Source organism: Polypterus senegalus, chromosome 5, assembly GCF_016835505.1.
Source record: "Polypterus senegalus isolate Bchr_013 chromosome 5, ASM1683550v1, whole genome shotgun sequence".
NCBI lineage: Eukaryota > Metazoa > Chordata > Cladistia > Polypteriformes > Polypteridae > Polypterus > Polypterus senegalus.
The window spans coordinates 12,427,317-12,443,105 of NC_053158.1; positions in this window are offsets into that span (position 1 = coordinate 12,427,317).

Here is a 15,789-nt window from a genome sequence, read left to right on the forward strand (position 1 = left end):
CTGAGGTCTGGCTTACTTGTCTGAACTTATCATAACTTACAAACCTGAACGCACATTAAGATCTCAAGATGCCGGTCTGCTTAGGATTCCAAGGATTAATAAAATAACAGTGGGATGTCGAGCTTTTAGTTACAGGACCGCTAAACTGTGGAATGGTCTGCCTGCTACTATAAGAGATGCCCTTTGGTCTCAGCTTTTAAATCCCGGCTGAAGACTCACTACTTCAGTTTAGCACACCCTGACTAGAGCTGCTGATTAACTGTACAGACTGCATCTCTGTTGTTAGTCATTAGCACTAAAACATAAGTAACATGACAGTTAGAATTGGATACTAACCCTCACCTATTCTGTTTCTCTTCTTGGTACTCAAATGTGGCACTTGGTGCCATAGCCCACCTGCCAAGTTGTTTTGCCTGCCTAAAGTAAAGTCATCCCTGACGGAGGATCGCAGAAATCGTGGGAAAGAGGGGTCCTTTCATTGGATTAGCACTATTTCAGCTCTGGAATGGCCAAATCAATCAATCAACATTTATTTACATAGCACATATTCATACAAAAAATGTAGCTCAAAGTGCTTTACAAAATGAATAGAAAAATAGAAGACACAATAAAAAATAAACATAAGTCAACATTAATTAACATAGAATAAGTAAGGTCCGATGGCCAGGGTGGACAGAAAAAACAAAAAAAAAACCTCCAAGAGCTGGAGAAAAAAATAAAATCTGTAGGGGTTCCAGACCACGAGACCGCCCAGTCCCCTCTGGGCAATCTACCTAACATAAATCAAACAGTCCTCTTTGTATTTAGGGTTTTCATGGAAGGACTTGATGATGATGGTCACGTAGACTTCTGGCTTTCAGTCCATCAATGTTGGTGCATCATGATGCTTTGAGTAGGTGGTGGTGGTGCAGGTCGCCACCACAAATGGGGAAGGCAGCTTGATGGCTGAGGTCTCCAGGACTCGAAACAAATCCAAATCTTATTATTTGATATCATCTACTGTTAAATTCTACTCCATACTTCTAAAATTTTTATTTTTTTACTTTATTGAGGATTTTTTCCATTCTGTGTATTATATTGTATTGACCCCGTTTTCTTTTTGACACCCACTGAACGCCCAACCTACCTGGAAAGGGGTCTCTCTTTGAACTGCCTTTCCCAAGGTTTCTTCCAATTTTTCCCTACAAGGGTTTTTTTTCTTTGGGAATTTTTTCTTGTCTTCTTCAAGAGTCAAGGCTGAGGGGCTGTCAAGAGGCAGGGTCTGGTTAAAGCCCATTGCGGCACTTCTTGTGTGATTTTGGGCTACACGAAAAATAAATTGTATTGTATTGTATTGTATTGTATCTGTTTTAATTTGCACAAGAGGATTATATTTCATAATAATAATGAGTAGTCATTGTTTTTTTGCATAAAAAATGAGTTTTTTTTAGATTGTTTAATTTAAAGTTTAATAATACTTTTTGTATGTATATATGTATGAGACAATTAAATCTCAATAAATAAAGTACATTATATTAATTGCATGCAAAGCTTTCATTGCATACTTAAAGGGGTCTGTGACTCAAAAACGGCTAAGAATCACTGAATTAGAGGGAACATTTGTCAGAGTCTTACATGGGCAAGTGAGGTCAGGTGTGAAATTTTCCACTTGTGATGTGATGGCAGTGTTCAAACGTTTTACGATTTTTTAAAACATTTCAGTGTTTGGAATTTTGGATTCAATCTGTACTATAAATTAAGGTTTTTACATTCTTGTGGCAATTTATTTATTCATGGTTTCCCAGTTGATCAGTAAGCAGCTAACAAGAGTATCACACAGGGCAACATAGGGGAGAAAGTTGTAATCACAGCAAACATGTGCTGAACATCAGACAGAGTAGATAGATGGTTGTTAGGCAGAAAGAAGGCAAACCTTGGATGGTGGCCCCTGGGAAAAGGCTGAAAATGAGGTCACTGTGGTTCAGAGCTGCTGGAGCTGAAAGATGAACGGTGCAATTAAAGGAGTCTTTTAATATCGATAGCGGTTTACCCCCATCTGAATGCCTGACCACCTTCTGTGGGGAATAATGAGTTTACAGGGGTGAAGTCCAGGACTGGCTGCAGGCACCACAGAATCGATACATTTTTGGATTCTTACTACACTTGCAGGTTTATGCAGCAAGTGTCTCCAGGTGAAGCACATGGGTTTGCTGCACAAAGGTCCACAGAAGCTGAAGAAACCGTAGGTTTATAAAGATTAAGGGAATAAGTATGGTATAACTTTTATAAAGCTGGAACCTTCAAATCCCACTGTTGGCTCACAGTGTTACAAGTCTTTTAACCTGCTTCGGAGGCAATTATAAGAATCTGAAACCCTGAACATTCCTTCTACCTTTGCCATGAAGCGATCCCAAGGGTGTTCATAGCCACACTGCCTTACAGTTTCTTTCATAAAGTATTCAGACCCCTTCATTTTCTTCACATTTTGTCATGTTGCAGCCCTATTCTTAAATTCATTTTTGCCCTCATCAAACAATACTCAGTAGCCCAGAATGTCAAAGTGAAAGTGTTATGGAAAAAAACTTTCCTGTATTATCAGTGAAGTCATTCATGGAAACTAGATGAGTATGCAGAAGAATTCTTTATTTGCACACAGATATGCATAAATGTATCAGTCCATGAAGTGAGCAATTAATCATACAATTCATTTGCTTTTATGTTTTTCTACTACTATTACCTCATCTAATACATCATGTTATCTGACTCTTAATCTGCATAGCTTTATTATTTCATCCAATCAACTAGTGCCACCACTATTATCTAACTCTTCTCGCCTCTCCCATTTTCGGGAATGCTGCCTTGTAAATTGGGGTGATTGGTGGATACTTTTACTAATCATAGCACTGCTTTCTAGGAGGGGTCTTTGGACTTTCCCATTAGCTTATCCTCGCTTTTTAGAGGGGTGTTTGTTACTCATTTACCTCATTTAAATTGTGGTGGCTTGTTTAAGATGAGGCAGACCTCACGGGCTCAAGCTTTATGCCATGTTTAGTTAAACCTTTTGTTACCCTCATTCCTTTTGCTTATCTATACTAATAAAAGGCAAAGCCCTCACTCACTCACTCACTCACTCACTCATCACTAATTCTCCAACTTCCCATGTAGGTAGAAGGCTGAAATTTGGCAGGCGTATTCCTTACAGCTTACTTACAAAAGTTAAGCAGGTTTCATTTCAAAATTCTACACGTAATGGTCATAATGGTCGATAACGGTCAACAAAGTCCACCATGTTGAATTTTCTTATTTATAGCCCCATCTTCACGAAATTTGGTAGGCGGCTTCCCTGCGCTAACCGAAACCAATGTACATACTTATTTCGGTGGTATGACGTCACTGTCGGCTGCCATATTGAACTTTTCAATGGTCTTTGTTACTTATGGGCCCATCTTCAAGAAATTTGGTGCGCAGGTTCCCAATGCTAACTAAACCCTACTTACGTACATATATACGTCCATAGCCTGCAGCTCCGTCACCGTGTGAGGCGGCATTGGGTCCCCCATCCTCATGCCTCCCATGTTGTTGGCTGCCTGCCTATATAAGGCAGTCCGTCGCTCCGATCTCTACATTCCTTTCCTTGCTTCGCCACTGGATTCACGTCTCCCTGCTGATAGCTGCAGCCTTTTTATTTAATCCATGGCTTCTCCGCTGTTTTATTGTTCGTTTATTACGATTATAGTTATTGTGTAGGTATTTTAGACTTACTTTACATTGTTCAGGTACCCATTTCCTTTATCGTTCCATCAGTACCCCATTAACATGTCTATCGAGGTGATCACCATCGATCAAAGAACTGTCACTTACCGAGTGGTTTCCATGCCCGGAGATGGCACCTGCCTTTTCCATTCTCTTTGTTACATATTGCACGGCCATATCAGGCTCACTCTTGTGTCTTATGTATTGAATGACTGGGACAGGTTCAAGGTGTAGACTGATGACGGTACAGGAGATAATTATACTACACAGGAGCACTATAAGAGTGAAATGCTTAAGCCCTTCACCTATGGTTCTGCATGTGAGTTGATGGCTGCCGCTGAATTGTTCAGTTGTCGCTTTCAAGTGTACCGAAATGGCCAAATATTTTACACCTTTCGACAACTGCCAGTGCCTCTTAAACATCTTAGACTCACAGATGACGATTTCAGTAGTGGACACTTTGATGTTTATGAATGTTTAAACTCTCAAAAGCTGGATGTGATTTTATCGATGAAACTGGTTGTGTGCTTACAATGCTTGACAGATGCTGAATGTCACTTCAACACAACAAGTCCTGCAAATACTAACGTAATTGAAACAAACCATGAAACTCAAACCGATTATGACAGCAGCAATCCAAGCTGTGAGATTTGAAACAAGATTACTGTTCACATGGCCAACTGTACGTTACATGCTCAAGAGTAAGCTCAGTGCACAGCTTGGTCAGATTACAACCGGAGGGCCGTACTGACAATGTGGTATACAAAGAGATCCTTAACAAATAATTATTGGTATATTTTCCCTCAGTTTAAAAAGGTTTAATTTTCTTCTTAATAAAAATTTTTAAGGCAGTACTTCGCCACTGCGAAGTTCGGGTATTTTGCTAGTGTTTTAATATAAACATTATTAAAACTTCATTAAAGTATATACAGGCAGTCCCCGGGTTACATACGAGATAGGGACTGTAGGTTTGTACTTAAGTTGAATTTGAATGTAAGTCGGAACAGATACATTATTTTAATAAATGCTATTGTCGACCAACTGTGACCAAGTGCTCTGCCAATGAATGATGGAGTTTCACCTCTCTCTGACCTTTTTATTATTTCTAATTTATTTTCAGTGGTGATGGTTTTTCTCTTCTTTACTGTATCACCAGCACTTGCATCAGATTTGTGTTTCACAGACATTCTTGAAGGGTGAAGACAAAAGGTTAAGATGAGCTCTTCTGCACAGCACTGTGCATGTTACCACAGCAGGAAGGCACCAGACATCAACACGTCTGATGTATAGGGTGGTCCAGATCTAATTATGCAATTTTCATTACGCTATAACTTATTCAGTTTATTACATAGAAAATCGCCCAAAAAATCCCGGACCATCAAGAAGTATGCGAACTGGTGACAGGAAGAATCATCTTCGTGCCGAACTGGAATCGTCCCTGCATAAATCAAAGTCATCCAGACGATCTGGATCTGCATAATTAGATCTAGGCCACCCTATACTGACAAGAGACAACTTCCTGCTATGTGCATAACAGTACCAACAGGCTTGCTATTGAGAATGAATGGGGCAGCGAGGGGCGAGTCACCATCCCACCTCACAGTCACCTCCACTACAGTATGCTGCCAGCAATATTTGCCGCATCACTGCCCCCATTCAACACGCAGCTATCCGAGGCACACTACAATGCTTCCTCCCGCCGCCCCTTTTACCCTCAATGGCCTCCGTTCAGCCACAACCGGTTCACTGCTTGCAGCATTACCATCCGCCCACCTAGAATGAACAATCAACCGTGTGTGGTAGGCAGGCAGTGAAACCGCTTGCCGCCGGGAGCTGCCCGAGGTGACACTACACTGCATGAGTAGTGAAATTTCCCCCCTCCAGCCTCCGTCCAGCCACTGCTTGCAGTGTCCCCAGGCAGAAGATGATGGAGCAGCAGTTACTGAGGCACATGCGTCGCAGCTGTGGCCCCGTTCGTATGTCATAGGTCTACTTGTACTGTAATAAATTATAAAGATATTAACTAAAAACTCCATAAAAATAGGATTTTACGAGTTGCTACCAATTTATTAAAAAATAAAAAATTGAACTATCACATTGACACAAGTATTTAGAACCTTTACTGTGACACTTGAAATTTAGCTCAGGTGTATCATAGTCTATTGATCCTCATTGAGTTGTTTTTTTTATTAAATGTATTTTAAACATATAGAATTCCATGCAATCAAGTCAAACTTAACAAAACTAAAATCAAATCAGCCCCCACCCATGAGAAAGAAAGGCCAACAACCATAGCAAAACTGTTAAGAGCAGTAAAGAGAGAAAGGAGTCTTTTCCTCAATATAAATGCTTATTCTAAAATGTTATTTATCAGATCCTGCCAGGTTTTAGAAAAGTTTTGTACAGATCCTTTAAGTGAGAATTTGATTTTTTCCAGTTTCAAATATTATATAACATCAGTTACCCACTGACTTAAAAGAGGTAAGTTAGGATTCTTCCAGTTGAACAAGATAAGTCTATGTGCTTGTAGTGAAGTAAAGGCAATTACAGTTTGTTTGTCCTTCTCCACATAAAGCTCCTCTGTGAGCCCACCAAACACAGCTATTAATGGATTAGGAGGAACTGTGACACCAATGCTGTGTGATAGGCATTTCAAAATTTTTGTCCAGAATGATGTGCTCGATAAAAGATTTTAAGTTGAATAATTTAAATTTTTTTCCCCTCCTCCAACCGCCACCTTATCGTGGTGGAGGGGTTTGTGTGTCCCAATGATCCTAGGAGCTCTGTTGTCCGGGGCTTGACTCTTAATATGCATAGGGGTGAGACAAAGAGCAGTTCAATAGACCTCCTATGATGAAGAAAAAATTTGGACAGCGTTTTACCTCGCCCGGACGTGGGTCACCAGGGCCCCCTTCTGGAGCCAAGCCTGGAGGTGGGGCTCGATGGCGAGCACCTGGTGGCCAGGCCTGCACCCATGGGGCTCGGCCGGGCACAGCCCGAAGAGGCAACGTGGGTCCCCCTTCTCATGGGCTCACCACCTATAGGAGGGAACAAGGAGGTCAGGTGCAGTGTGAGTTGGGTGGTGGCCGAAGGCGGGGACCTTGGCGGTCCGATCCTCGGCTACAGAAGCTGGCTCTTGGGACGTGGAATGTCACCTCTCTGAAGGGGAAGGAGCCTGAGCTAGTGCGTGAGGTCGAGAGGTTCTGGTTAGATATAGTCGGGCTCACCTCAACACACAGCATGTACTCTGGAACCAATCTCCTTAAGAGAGGCTGGACTCTCTACCACTCTGGAGTTGCCATCGGTGAGAGGCGCCGAGCAGGTGTGGGCATACTTATTGCCCCCAACTTGGAGACTGTACATTGGGGTTTAGGTTTCTGACTGTTGTTTGTGCATATGCGCCGAACAGCAGTTTGGAGTACCCACCCTTTTTGGAGTCCCTGGAGGAGGTGCTAGAGGGCATACCTTCTGGGGACTCCCTGTTACTGCTGGTAGACTTCAATGCTCATGTGGGCAATGACAGTGAGACCTAGAAGGGTGTGATTGGGAGGATTGGACCCCCCGATCTGAACCCGAGCGGTATTTTGTTATTGGACTTCTGTGCTCGTCACGGATTGTCCATAACGAACACCATGTTCAAGCATAGGGGTGTTCATATGTGCACTTGGCACCAAGACACCCTAGGCCTCAGTTCTATGATCGACTTTGTGGTCGTGTCGTCGGACATGCGGCCATATGTCTTGTATACTCGGGTGAAGAGAGGGGTGGAGCTGTCAATTGATCACCACCTGGTGGTGAGTTGGCTTCGATGGTGGGGGAGGATGCTGATTAGGCCTCGTAGACAGAAACGTGTTGTGAGGGTCTGCTGTGAATGTCTGACAGAGTCCTCTGTCAGAAATAGCTTCAACTCCCACCTCCGGCAGAACTTCGACCATGTCCCGAGGGAGGTGGGGAACATTGAGTCCGAATGGGCCGTGTTCCATGCCTCTATTGTTGAGGCGGCTGACCAGAGCTGTGGCCGTAAGGTGGTCGGTGCCTGTCATGGCGGCAATCCCCGAACCCATTGGTGGACACCAGCGGTGAGGGATGTCGTCAAGCTGAAGAAGGAGTCCTACTGGACAGGCAGCTAATAGGTACCGACAGGCCAAGCGGAATGTGGCTTCGGTTGTTGCTTAGGCAAAAACTCGGGCATGGGAGGAGTTTGGGGAGGCCATGGAGAACAACTTTCGGATGGCTTCGAGGAGATTCTGGTCCACCGTCCGGCATCTCAGGAGGGGGAAGCAATGCAGTGTCAACACTGTATATAGTGGGGATGGTGCGCTGCTGACCTCACTGGGGCGTTGTGGTCGGTGGGGGAGTACTTCAAGACCTCCTCAATCCCACTAACATGCCTTCCAATGAGGAAGCAGAGCCTGGGGACTCTGAGGTGGGCTCTCCCATCTCTGGGACTGAAGTCACCGAGGTGGTCAAAAACTCCTTGGTGGCAGGGCCGGGGTGGATGAGATACCGGAGTTCCTTAAGGCTCTGGATGTTGTAGGACTGTCTTGGTTGACACGTCTCTGCAACATCGCATGGACATCGGGACAGTGCCTCTGGATTGGCAGACCGGGTGGTGGTCCCCCTCTTTAAAAAGCGGGACCGGAGGGTGTGTTCCAACTACAGAGGATCACACTCCTCAGCCTCCCTGGAAAAGTCTATTTGAGGGGTCCTGGAGAGGAGGGTCCATCGGATAGTTGAACCTCGGATTCAGGAGGAACAGTGTGGTTTTCGTCCTGGTCGCAGAACAGTGGACCAGCTCTTCACCCTTAGCAGAGTCCTGGAGGGTGCATGGGAGTTTGCCCAACCAGTCTACATGTGTTTTGTGGACTTGGAAAAGGTGTTCGACCATGTCCCTCGGGGAATCCTGTGGGGGTGCTCGGGAGTATGGGGTACGGACCCCTGATAAGAGCTGTTCGGTCCCTGTACAACCGTGTCAGAGCTTGGTCCGCATTGCCGCAGTAAGTCAGCCCGTTTCCAGTGAGAGTTGGACTTCGCCAGGGCTGCCCTTTGTCACCGATTCTGTTCATAACTTTTATGGACAGAATTTCTAGGTGCAGCCAGGGTGTTGAAGGGGTCGGTTTGGTGGACTCAGGATTGGGTCACTGCTTTTTGCAGATGATGTTGTCCTGTTTGCTTCATCAGGCCGTGATCTTCAGCTCTCTCTGGATCGGTTCGCAGCTGAGTGTGAAGCGGCTGGGATGAGAATCAGCACCTCCAAATCCGAGACATGGTCCTCAGCCGGAAAAGGGTGGAGTGCCCTCTCAGGGTTGGGGGAGAGATCCTGCCCCAAGTGGAGGAGTTCAAGTATCTCGGGGTCTTGTTCACGAGTGAGGGAAGAATGGAGCATGAGATCGACAGGTGGATCGGTGTGGCGTTCGCAGTGATGCAGGCTCTGCATCGGTCTGTCGTGGTGAAAAAGGAGCTGAGCCGTAAGGCAAAGCTCTCAATTTACCAGTCGATCTACGCTCCTACCCTCACCTATGGTCATGAGCTATGGGTAGTGACCGAAAGAACGAGATCGTGAATACAAGCGGCTGAAATGAGTTTCCTCCGCAGGGTGTCTGGGCTTTCCCTTAAAGATAGGGTGAGAAGCTCAGTCATCCGGGAGGGGCTCAGAGTAGAGCCGCTGCTCCTCCGCATCGAGAGGAGTCAGATGAGGTGGCTCGGGCATCTGATCAGGATGCCTCCTGGACGCCTCCCTGGTGAGGTGTTCCGGGCACATCCAACCGGAAGAGGCCCGGGAAGACCCAGGACACGCTTGAGGAACTATGTCTCCCGGCTGGCCTGGGAACGCCTTGGGATTCTCCCAGAAGAGCTGGAAGAAGTGGCCGGGGAGAGGGAAGTCTGGGCATCTCTGCTCAAGCTGCTGCCCCCGCAACCCAACCTGGGATAATTTAATTTTTGTGCATAAGAAGCTCAAGTGAAATCTGTGCATGGTTGCCTTCCACTCATTTTATGAAATGTTGAGTAAGAGATCCTTTTTCCGCTGAAATCTGGAATCTTTAAATTGAAATGACTTTAACCCTTAACCTGCTAGAACCAGCTATAGTCATTTCCCAGTGAAATTTGCCAGCACACAGGGGTAGAGTATATTTGTGGACGTACATTCATTGAACACCACATTCAGCTATAGTTGGTTCCCAATGCAATTTTCCAGCACGCTGGAGCTGATCAGTCAGTGCCGTATATTCGTTGATCAGCCAGCTCATGACCACTGACAGCCCCTAGCGAAGTAGCATCACTGTCCCTGAGATTAAGCTGCTGCACTAGAATAGCCTGAGAGTATCAGTGTTGGCCTCTGTGTGCAGCCAGTTCAAGCTCATTTGGCTTGGGTTTTCTTCAGACTGCATGTTTCACTTCTTTCCATAGATGTTTGAATAGATTCAAATCAGGGCTCAAAGAAGGCCACTTCAGAATAGTCCAATGCTTTGTTCTTAGCCATACTTGGGTGTTTTTAGCTCTGTGTTTCAGACCATAATCTTGTTGGAGGATTCAGGGCCTATGACTGAGACAGAGCAATCTAATACAGCCAAGGTCTTTTTATCTATCAAAAATAATTATAACCTACAAACCAGAGTGCACATTAAGTTCTCATGATGGTCAGGTCAGGTCGGAGAGTATGCACTAGTACAGTGCGTTGTTGCACCCACCACATGACAAAACAAACAGCTTGGTATCCTGGTTGGCAAACTCCCATGCAGACACGCATTTCAGTCCCAGTCTCCGGAAATTACCTTCTACCTAGCCAGGTGTTACATGGGAGTCCCCTTGGCCTTGTCCAGCCACTTGGATCCTGTGAGCCAGATCACCCCTTGGGATTCACACCACATGGCCATAGTACTGTAACTGATGCTCCCTCACAATGCAGATAATATGCCTATTCGGGATTCCGTGAGCAACCACTCATTCGACACAAAGTCAAACCACAGAGACATAGTACCAAAGGAGATGGGAGGTCAAGATTTTAATTAATGACATCAGAACTGTGGAATGATCTGCCTGCTTATATCAGAGATGCATCTTCAGTCTCGGCTTTTAAATGCAGGCTGAAGACTCATGAATTTTGTCTGGCATACCCTGACTAGAGCTGCTAATTAGATGTACATACTGATTCTCTGTTTGTCAGACGTTGTTAGTAAAATACAACTAATACAATATTTATAAACCATTACTAACCCTAACCCTAATTATTCTTTTAGTCTTTTTGGTATATTGATGTGACATTTAGTGCCACTGCTCTACTGCCAAGCTTATTTTCCTTACCATGGAAAAGTTATTGAAATATCTGAAGCAATTGAATCATTGGATGAAAAGATTCTCACATCAGATTGGGAAGCTCAGCAGAGACTACACAATATAATGCCCAAAAGGAGGTGAGCAGCTAGTTGGCTGAAGTCTCTGGTACAGTGATTGTCTCCCCCAGAGGCTTATTTTCACCAGGGAGTTTTTGTTTTCCTGTCCCCCATTGTCAATTGGCCACAGTTTGACAATTAATTAATGGACAGATATTGCTGAATTTCATTGATTGTACTACTTTGCTTTATTATGTGTTCAAAGAAATCTGTTTCTTTATTTGCATTTACTATGTAGTTACTAATTTGTATTTCCAACTGAATTTACCTGTCAACTTGTCACAGCACTTAGTGCCTGTTCTCGAACGAGTGCTATAGAAACATAAACTGAATGAAATTGAATTGAATCTAATATAAGGCAAGCTGAATGCTCAGAAATTTTCTGACTTTGTGAAAATAAAAGAGACAGGGCTATTGAGAAAGAAATTGTTTCTCATGTAATTAGTACTTTAGAAGAGCATTAGAAAAGCTGTGATGAGAACAGGCCATTCAGTCCAATGAGCTTTTTTTGTCCCATTCATGTAGATTGCACAAAATAACATCAAGTTGAGATTTCAAGGTCCCTAAAGTCACACTTGCCACCACAACACATGATAATTTATTCCACGTGTCTGTGGTTCTTTGCAAGAAGAAAAGCTTTATAATGTGTGCAAAATCAGCCCTTAATATGTTTAAAACCTAGTCCCCATGCTCTTGTTGAATAATTTTAATTTAAAGTAATGACTAGAGTCCACAATACTTATTCATTTCATACTTATAAACACTTCAAATATTGTCGCTTCTTCATTTCTGTTTGCTTAAACTGAGAAGTTTCAACTTATAAAACCTCACCTCATACTGCATACCTCTTAGTCTGGGAATCGGCCTATTTGCTATCCTTCTGGACTTTCTCTTGTGCTCCTTTGTCTTTTTTGAAATATGGAGACCACAACTGCACACAGTCCTCCAGGTAAGGCCTCGTTAGTGCATCAAATAATTTAAGCATAACCTTTTTTGTCTTGCACTCCACACATCATGATACATCACATAACATCCTATTAACTTTCAGTATCCATAAGTGATTGGTTCCAGAACCTCCAGGACCTCCAGGATACCAAAATCTGTGAATGCTGCAGTCCCTTATTTAAAATGGTGCAGTGTTTTCATATAACATGTGCACACCCTCCCATATTATTTTCTCATTGAGAGATAGCACTTTACGCTCCCTTTAGACTTTGAGGGATTCATTTGACCAATTCGTTGCTCTTTAGGAGCTATTTTTTAATTTTTAAAAACACAGGGTGCACACCACACTGCTCAGACAATGAGAGCTGGAGAGAGACTGAGGATCTGTGGAATGGCAGGAGGCTACCCATCATTTCATTCGTGTGGATTCGGTGTAGTGCTCAGTGTGCAGAAAATTCAAGTTTTAATTTTTGAAACTTTTTTAATTTTTGATTTTTATTTCCAAATACGAGGGGCATTCAATTATAAACAGGAATTTTCATGCTCTGTTCTTATAAAGAGTGCAAGGTAGACATGACTCCTTGGACAAACACATACTTTTCGTTAGTAGTGCTAGCTGCTCTGTCCCTGCTTCTTGTCAGCTATAATCAACATGTTGGAGAAGGAGTAGTGTTACGTAGCAAATTATTATTAATTTTTTGGCAAATGAAGGAGTCATTCCATCTCAGATTTCTTCTAAACTTAAAAATTTGTTTGGGGATGAGTGTCTCTCTCGGTTAGAGTGTATGATTGGTGCAAGTCATTCAGAGAGGGACAATCATCTCTTCGGTGCAGTTAAGTAATTTTTAGGAGTGGAATGAGGAGGTTATTGACACTATGGAAGAATTGGGCTATCATACAGTCAAAAGACTTCTACTCTTCTAGGATTAAGCAGCTTCCTAAGCGCTGGAACAAGTGTATTGCAGTGGCAGGAGACTACATAGAAATGTAGCCTGTAAGTCATTTCATTGTATACAATTCATAAAGTGTAGCTCATAAATTCCTGTTTATATTTGAACGCCCCTCATATTTTCAATCCATGGCTTCAAGATCCACAGATACAGATGGCTAGCTGTATTTTAAAATCTTTAGCTGAGTGATTTCCTGCACTAATTTCACTAGGCTGAAATTTCATGGAAGTTCTATGGAGCAGCTCTACTTAAAATTGCCTACAACTCCCAGTAGTGTTGTACCATGATGCAAATTCAGAAAATGCAGGGGTTGCTGGGAAGAAGGAAAATTAAGAGGTCTCTTGAAAAGGAAGCCAAAAATATGCTGAGGGGATTGCAATCATCTGTATATATTTCTTTCTGTGCATTTCTCACTATTGGATTATAACTACAATCACCTTTGGATTACAGTATCATTCAGGATTCATGTGCCTGTCCTGTGCCTGTTTGTTCATGTGATTTCGTCTTCGTCCAGGGTGCACTCCCAATTTCTTTTATTCTTCACACAACTCCTGGAACATGGCAGGACAAAACTTTCATAACATCCATCCATCCATCCATTTAACATTCAGAAAACTATTCACTTGGCATGTCAATTCATTCTCTTCACATTCCGCACCTGTTGTACTGGACAATGTTTCTGGAATTTATCATAAGTCTTAATTGTTTACTGAGTAGTGCCCAGTTTAATATAGGTATTGCTTGTACTATCACCATCGGGCAATTGGGGTGGGCTTTAACTTATGTGTTGTTTGTTTAATTGTTTGTTTTGCCTTATTTGTTTAATATATCTGCGGTGGGCTGGCGCTCTGCCCGGGGTTTGTTCTTTGTGTTGGCTGGGATTGGCTCCAGCAGACCCCCGTGACCCTGTAGTTAGGATTTAGCGGGTTGGATAATGGATGGATGAATGTGTACAGGTTCGAGTCCAAAGCAGGTGAAATTGAGATGGTGGTTCTTTAAAGTGCGGCAGAGGAAGTGAGGTCATGACCGAAACCGGAAATGACCATCATTGGGCTCATGCCTGGATGTGATGTCATGGGGCTTCTGACCGGAAGTGACATCATGGAGGCCAGGCTGAATTTCCCTTAATGGGTCTGCAGTGGGAAAAGAGAAAGGATCAGTGCACCTCGCCACTGGTCTGGTGTGGAATTACCTTCCTTCGAGCCCTTTAGCTGCCTCCCATGTGCACGTGTGTGACAATATATAAAAACAAAGTGTGCGTGTGTGTTTGTGTCTGTGTATGGAGCAGTCCGCTCTGCTCAAGCTCAACCATAGCCACTAGATGGCACATGCACATACTTTAAAATTTTTTCATCGCTTGTATTTACCTCACTTCTCACTATGAAAGGCCTGCGTGAAGAAAACTCTTCTTCTGTGTCGATAGCACAACGTCGACATGAAGTAAACACCACGGCTCAGCAACGTGCAAATGAAACTCCTCAGCAATGGAGGGCAAGGCTTGAAGCTTTTATTAAATACATTGTTTGTCTGGAGGTATTTTCTCGAGACAAAGATTAATAGGACTCGTATGGCAACGATATGGCATTGCCATTGTCTGCTTACGAAAGCCAATGGGGAAGCAAGCACAGACTGGCTCCATGTCCTCTGCCCTGGGTCATTCATAAGAGTTAGCGGACACCTCTCCAAATTCACCAATATAGCAAAACTGCTAGGGAGTCTTCGGGTTGCTTTTTGTCCCAAAGACCACACACACACATTATTATAAAGTTTAATTTTTTAGTAAGGTTTTGAATTTCCTCCTGCTACCTACATGTTTTGTTTTACTTGTAATTTTACCTTGATTCTTTTCCCAAACATTACACTCACCAGCCACTTTATTAAGTACACCTGGCTAGTACCTGGTTGGATCCTATTTTGCCTTCAGAACTGCCCAAATTATTTGTGCCATTCATTGAGCAAGGTGCTGGAAACATTCCTCAGGGTTTTTGGTCCATTTCAACATGATAGCCTCACTCAGTTACTGCAGATTTATCGGCTGAATGTCCATGATGAGAATCTCCCATTCCACCACATCTCAAAGGTGCTCTATTGGATTGAGATCTGGTGACACGGTGGAAGCCATTTAAATGCAATGAACTCATGGTCATGTTCAACAAACCAGTTGAGATGATCTGAGCTTTGTGACATGTGACGTTATCCTGCTGGAAGTAGCCATCAGAAGATGGGTACACTGCAGTCATAAAGGGACGGCAACCATACTCAGGTAGGCTGTGGCATTTAAACAATGCTCAACTGGTACAAATCACTGTCTTCAGACGGTGCGAGTCTTAGCTTTCTTGCAACCGCTACAACTGTTCAGACCATTCCATATCAATACACGGGGTCCTCGGATTACGACACAGTTCCGTTCCTACAACAGTGATGTAACCCGAATTTTGGTGTAAGTCGAAACTCACCCTAGCCTAAGTCACTTACCTATCCTAACACATTTGCAAAATCCTAATCTGGGGATATTAAAACACAACTAAGCCACAGAAAAAGGAAAAGGACATAAATATACTTTACTGTAGTAACAGAAAAGGTTAAGTGTAAAAAAATTCCTTACCTTTATTCCTTCTCACGTCTCAATTTTTTTAAGTTTTTATGGGAGTGAGCGTTGTAAACTCGAAACGTTGTATGTCGAAACGTTGTAACCCGAGGACCCCCTGTACTTTGGACTAACAGGCAGTATGTCTTACCTCAGGTCAGTCGTCAAATTGGAAGAGTAGGGC